We start from the raw sequence: 6977 nt of genomic DNA, 5'->3' as shown, positions 1-6977 counted from the left end.
TGGTTAGGTTACTTGCAAAACAAATATTGATTAATACCCAAGGAGGAAAGGAAAGTGTTGTTTATCGTGTAATATATTCTAGAAGTTATGTAAATAAGAAATATATAATATATAATTCAATATCTTATTAAAACCTTAAACCGATAGAGGAACAATCGAAAGAAATAGCAAATTGATTACCGATTAAAAAAAAAACGTGCGTTGACGAGAAAGTGGTGAATTACAAGATTTGTTTTGTTTCATGGAAAGGGAGAGATAAGCTGTACCTTCATGATGTAGTGAACTAGCTACGTTAATTCTCTCTATGTGTCTCTCTCTTTCTGTCTCTCTCTGTCTCTCTGTTTCTCTGTCTTTCTCTGTCTCTCTCTGTCTCTCTCTGTCTCTTTGTCTCTTTGTCTCTTTGTCTCTCTGTCTTTCTCTCTGTCTGTCTCTCTCTGTATCTTTCTCTTTTTCTCTCTCACTTTCTGTCTCTCACTCTCTCTGTCTCTCTCTCTGTCTTTCTCTGTCTCTCTGTATCTCTGTCTCTCTCTGTCTCTCTGTCTCAGTCTCTCTCTGTCTCTTTCTCTCTCTCTCTCTCTCTTTGTCTCCCTGTCTTTCTCTCTGTCTCTCTTTCTTTGTATCTTTCTCTTTTTCTCTCTCTCTCTCTTTCTGTCTCTCTCTCTGTCTCTCTCTCTCTGTCTTTCTCTCTGTCTCTCTCTGTCTCTGTCTCTCTCTGTCTCTCTCTCTCTCTTTGTACCCCTCTCTATGTCTCTGTCTCTATCTCCCTGTCTCTCTCAGACCTCATTCTTTCCAACCTTTCCTCCTTCTTACAGTTACACTCTTCTTACCCGTTCGAATCTAATTCCCAAACCAATACCATCGGAAGGACCTGTCTGTCTATAGCAAGTTGCACACCTGGGATAAGGGCTAACCCGGTTAAGTAAAAACATCCTAACCCAGCCCTTATCGTAGAAATTAAACAAATTCCATACGTCACATCATGACATCCTCGCGAAGTCATTAGACATTACCAACCGTTTCGTTACTGTTAATTGGTTGGTTTTAACGTCCTTACAGTAAAAAATGTTCAGCTGCACCTTGTCCTTTATTACATCATCTCCAATTGATTTTAACAAAGAACACATGCTAGAGGTACATCTCGCTTGAACAGGCATCCTCCCAGACCGATTATTCGTTCAGTGAGGTAAAGGGTACTGGAGTGACAGGGGCGATTTCAGATAAAGGTACAGAAGGGGCAGAATAAATTTAAGAGGAGGGGCAGGATGTATTTTGGCAGCCCCGCGTTAAAGACACACTGTAAGTTTAATATCCTCTCTCCCCCCCCCCCTCTCTCTCTCTCTCTCTCTCATTCCCCTCTATTTTCTCTAATCTCTTTTTTTTTTTGGGGAAGGGGGGCTTTAAGCACCCCGGCTCCATCCTGGGTATGCTAACTCACTAGGCAACATACATGTAGGTTTCCAACTATGCGGAAGTGTGCATGTATACATTTTTTTCCTCCATTTTTGCCGGTAGTATAATATCGGCTCGGTGTAAAAATGTCAGAGGAAAAAATGTCGGAGGTAAAAATGTCAGAGGTAAAATGTCAGAGGTAAAAATGTCAGAGGTAAAAATGTCAGAGGAAAAAATGTCAGAGGTAAAAATGTCAGAGGAAAAAATGTCAGAGGTAAAAATGTCAGAGGAAAAAATGTCAGAGGTAAAAATGTCAGAGGAAAAAATGTCAGAGGTAAAAATGTCAGAGGAAAAAATGTCAGAGGTAAAAATGTCAGAGGTATAAATGTTAGAGTTATACAATAAAAACAAAAGCATGTGACAAGCTTGTTATAATTACACCCGGGTTATATATTTAATTAGGCTTATCGAAAAAGAACAGCGAGGGATATTCTGCAGTCGTTATTTCACCGCTGCTTTATTTTCCACTTTCCCAGTTTAAATTTATTTACCTTTCGGCCCAAAATTGTGACTTTTTGCCCGATTATTGCCGAAGGAAGACGGGGGGGGGGGGGAGGAGGGTATTCTTCTTCTGGGGCACGGTGACCCGGCTGCTCTCCCCTTCCTCTTAAATATATGCTTTGCTTTATATATCCTTCCGAACAGTGGTCAATGCCTAGGCAGAGCAGGCAGACTATAATGGGACATGGTTTCTACTCCGAGTTTCGCGCCTTGCAAGCAGTCACCAGGCAACTGATAGCATTCTTAAAAGTACATGATTATCCTACAACCTTGGTACAAATACCCCTAAAATAAGAATTAACTAATAAAAATACAATTGGAATTACTCATGAGTATTCTTATTGCATTGTATTCAGGTATTGTAGTCTTATTTTTCATTTCATTTCATTTATTTTCATATTTCTCATAAACATACAATGTATGTTTATGAGAAATATGAAAATAAATTTTGTACTTCATTTGAAATAAATGTCATTTATTTCAAATGAAGTACAAAATTGTTTTTATTTTAATAACAAATAATAATAACAAAGATAAGTGGTCAATATGAATTTGTGATTTAACTAAGAGAAATATGATGGGACCTACATGAAAGCAAGCTTGTAAGGCTGTAGGCCCCAGTAAAGTAATTGTGGTAATAAATGGAGGACGGATATACATGTATTGTATAGCTCTTATTTTGAGCGTATTTGTACCAAGGTTGTAGAGGAATCATGTACTTTGACGAATGCTATCAATTGTCTGATGATCGCTTGCAAGGCATAAAAAATTCGGAGTAGCAACCATGCATGTCCCATTAGTCTGCCTTATTAAATATTTATTTACCGGTATATTATGCTTTTGTATAAGCAAATGGTACTGGTACACTGAGCAAACTTCTGGGGGGAAAGATTTCTAAAATCGAAAAGTTTGGCCATGTTTTATAGGCTGAATTGTCGCTCCATGGTGTAATCATTAAATAAAAAGAAAAGTCAGTACAGCCCACAAAATAGGATCAGATATCTATGAACCTCCCCCCCCCCCCCCCCCACACACACACACTTCTCCTTCACTTTTGAAGATTGTTGGACATTTCAACTGCGTGGCAATGACTACTATTATATGTAATTTCCAATAAATGCATATTTCCGACAATTCCACTTTCTTGTGGGCTTGGTATTTTGATACTCTGAAAGTAGGGTCCATGCTGAAACAAAGCAGAAAGCCATGTTATCAGTGCTAACCGCACCATCACATTCCCGAAGTGCGCACGTTGCAATAAAATATTGTCGATTACTATTGCGGTATAAAATAGTCTGGGAAAAATCAATAAGCAGCTTTGTTACTCCGATACAAAGCAGAAAGCCGTCCATGTTACATCAATTAAAGAGAAGGTTGAGTTCTGGGGAAAGGTGAACAATAATATGTGAGCGTTTGTTATCATTCTTATTATGCAAGTGTGGAAGAACATCAAAGAAAAAAAGTTATTCCTTGAAAATCTATTTCAAATGACTTCATATCCCAGATATGACAAGTAACAGCTTTAAAATGAGGCCCGATTTGTATGCCATATGTTTGTGTAGTCCCATATCAATATCTTTCTGTGTACAGTGCTTGTTACTTTACCAAGACTGGGCCAAAGATTTTATCATTTTGATGACTCCAAAACCTTGCACTACACACCATTAATAACATGTTTATGCTAGATGATCAACCTTTCTTGATTGCTTCCACACCGTTTCTTTCACAATGCAATCGCAAGACCAGAACTCAACTTTATCTTTAAATGCCAACCGCACCATCACATTAGAGAAGTGCGCGCTTTGCAGAGGTTCGGTTTAAATGACATCGTTATTTATAATTGTCGGAGAGTTTAAAATGGGGATGAGCTTCTGAATCGAGACAGTCTTTTACTTTTTGGAGCGGGTTTTTAGTTTTCGGAGCGACTTTTTTACTTTTCGGAGCGACTTCTTGATTTTCTTATTCTTACTCTACTTCCTTTGCCGCCATGAGGTGCTAAAGCTTTAGCAGTGTTCGGGGCGCCCAGCCCTTATATGTAACTTTTCGTGATTCCTCGGGATTATGTAACTATTTTGTACTAAATGCACTACTCACTTTAACACTTGACTTTTGTCGAGAATTTTCATTTCTTCGTTTGGACTTTGTTCGTCTCTGGAACGTTACACGGGCTATGTTGCAGGCTGCCACCGGCCAAACCGGTCCGTTTCACAAACATTAACACATCAACCAAATCAAAATATCAAAAAATGTTAGACATTCATTATATGCAAGCCTGATCACAACAAAATAAATTTCAAAATCTATTTTCCACATTGTATTATCCTCAGGACATGTACGAAATACTTTGCTAATTTTTTTGCTTGTACCTCTGAAATTTTTACGACTGACATTTTTTCCTCTGACATTTTTACGACTGACATTTTTACCTCTGTCATTTTTACGACTGACATTTTTACCTCTGACATTTTTACCTCTGACAATTTTACCTCTGACAATTTTACCTCTGACATTTTTACCTCTGACATTTCTACCTCTGACATTTTTACCTTTGACATTTTTACCTGGCACCATAATATCATGTATATTCTACCCGGGAGGGGGAGGGTATTCACATATTAAGATATACGGGTTTGTTTTTTTTTTATCCGAAATGTCCCTAAACATGGGTCCGTTTTTTCAAAATCTCCAACCGAAAAATGTGAAAAAATAAATGGGCTTTACTTCAAGAAAAATCTCCCAAATGACCTTTACAAATGGGTAGGAGTTTCGATGTATTAAACGCTATATAAACGCGGAATATCATTATTAGTATTTAGTATTTTCTATTCATTATTATTGGTCAACAGACTTAGTATAATAGCGGCGTTTGCTACACATACAAAATCACAAAAGCGTGGGCTCAAAGAAATGAAGAAAAAACGTGGAAACGCAGAGAAACTGCCAAGACAATTTCACCACATATGGTTGAGCATACACTGCTTTAAAAATAGGAATTTGACTCATAAGAAAGGTCTCCGAATCTAAACTTGTCGGGACAGGTAGTGAATCAGAATTTTTTGTAAAGACTTGTTTATACGAAGTGAATCAGACTGGAATATACCGTAACAGATGTGAGGGTTACATAGTACAGAATCATTTTAGGTTCAACATTTTGAAAGCGCTGTTGAGCGGATTTCACATTTATAATTAAACACATGTGAAATAATATCCTATTCGTTTGTAATTCATAGCAAAATTGTTTTTGTATGTGGAATATTGGCCTCCACCCCCTCCTATTGTAATTCAATTTTGCTTTATTTATATACATCTTAACACCCAGGATCGGTGTAAAATAGAAAATGCAATCAGTCAAATTGCGTAAAGCAATCGATTACATTATATAAATTCAAATGTATGCAATACTTTGATAATACACCACCCCCTCCCCTTCTCAGCCTTGGTTTTGTTATTACTATCTTGAACTGAAGGCCAGGACCGTCCTACTTCTAGTGCTCTTGGAAGCGGAATAGTGTTTAGAAGGAGTATTCCCGTTGGACTTGTCCTAACTTCAAAATCAGAATTCGACGTGACATGCAGACGGTCATTTTGACAAAGTCTGGTGCAGTTTCGTGTAGATATGTCGGTTGTTTTGAAAACAAATCGAGTGCATCGAAAACTATGACCATAAATCATCAGCAATATTGTATTTGTTCTTGTTTTGAATGAGTAAATGCATCGGGGACTCTTGGGCCTTCGCTTGTAACGACCCAAGAGGGTCTTTGTTGGGGGTTATTGACTGGCTGAAAATTCCTTCAATCTTCCCAATGCAGTCGGTAGAACTGAATATCAGACGAAGACTAATTGTATGTACATGTACGCCGTGTGGTAATCGACTTCTTTAATTTTAATTTTTTTCATCGATATCATAATTGCAAGTTAAAGTTTCATCTCAAGATTTTAAATGTTCATTACTATCTTCATCATCAGAATATTAGGCTATCCCCTTTTCGATAGAGGACTGCGTATAACGGTATGAAACAAACGTTTGAATATGTACCAATATAAAATTGCAATATCTTTGAGGCTTGTTAACATAAAATGGATCCCCTCCCCTGAATATGAACCAATATACAATTGCAATATCTTTGAAGCTTGTTAACGTAAAAGGGTTCCCCTCCCCTTATAACACTTATGTGAAGTGGTGGTCTACCTGTTAATTAATGAAGTCATCGGCAAGATTACCTGTATATCAGAGACGACATCTTGTTTATATGTTACTCGCGTCACACCATGTAAGCGATCAGCGATCACCCGGCAGCCTGTCTCGTGATCATTACCATGGTTATGATACTGCCAAATCATCGTTTATATCATTTTATATCGTGAGTGAGGAAGAGAGGGGGAGATAGAGAAAGAGTGAGAGAGAGAGAGAGAGAGAGAGAGAGAGAGAGCGAGAGATGAATAAACTAGAAGAAGAGAGAGAGAGAGAGAGGGGATGAGCGATAACTTAGAAGAAGAGAGAGGGGATAAGCTAATATAAGAAGAAGAAGAAGAAGAAGAAGAAGAAGTAGAAGAAGAAGAAGAAGAAGAAGAAGAAGAAGAAGAAGTAGAAGAAGAAGAAGAAGAAGAAGAAGAAGAAGAAGAAGAAGAAGAAGAAGAAGAAGAAAAAAAGAGAGAGAGAGAGAGAGAGAGAGAGACAGGGAGAAAAGAGCGCCCGCATGCGCATTCGCATGAGGGGGGGGGGGGGGGGGGAGGGAGATACAGGTGAATCATGCAGATATATAATCATGTACAACTAGTATCGTTTATTTTGTTTATATACTAAAATCCATTAATACTAATTACCCTGATTTTATAGTCCCACTGCCTTGATTATGCCTAACGAGCTGCTGTCAAATATCCTCCCAGAACCCGTTCCTCGCCTTTGTCTCATATAGGATAGGAATCTGTTATGGCAGCGATTCGAACCTCATACCTTGTGATCCACAGTCTGTCACCTTACTCATTAGATCAACTGTATGAAAACTCCAAATTTGTTTTGTTTGCAA

The sequence above is a fragment of the Strongylocentrotus purpuratus genome, unplaced genomic scaffold (assembly GCF_000002235.5).
Source record: "Strongylocentrotus purpuratus isolate Spur 01 unplaced genomic scaffold, Spur_5.0 spur5_scaffold_6, whole genome shotgun sequence".
NCBI lineage: Eukaryota > Metazoa > Echinodermata > Echinoidea > Camarodonta > Strongylocentrotidae > Strongylocentrotus > Strongylocentrotus purpuratus.
The sequence above is the reverse complement of the archived record's forward strand: the minus strand, read 5'-3'. Positions refer to the sequence as shown.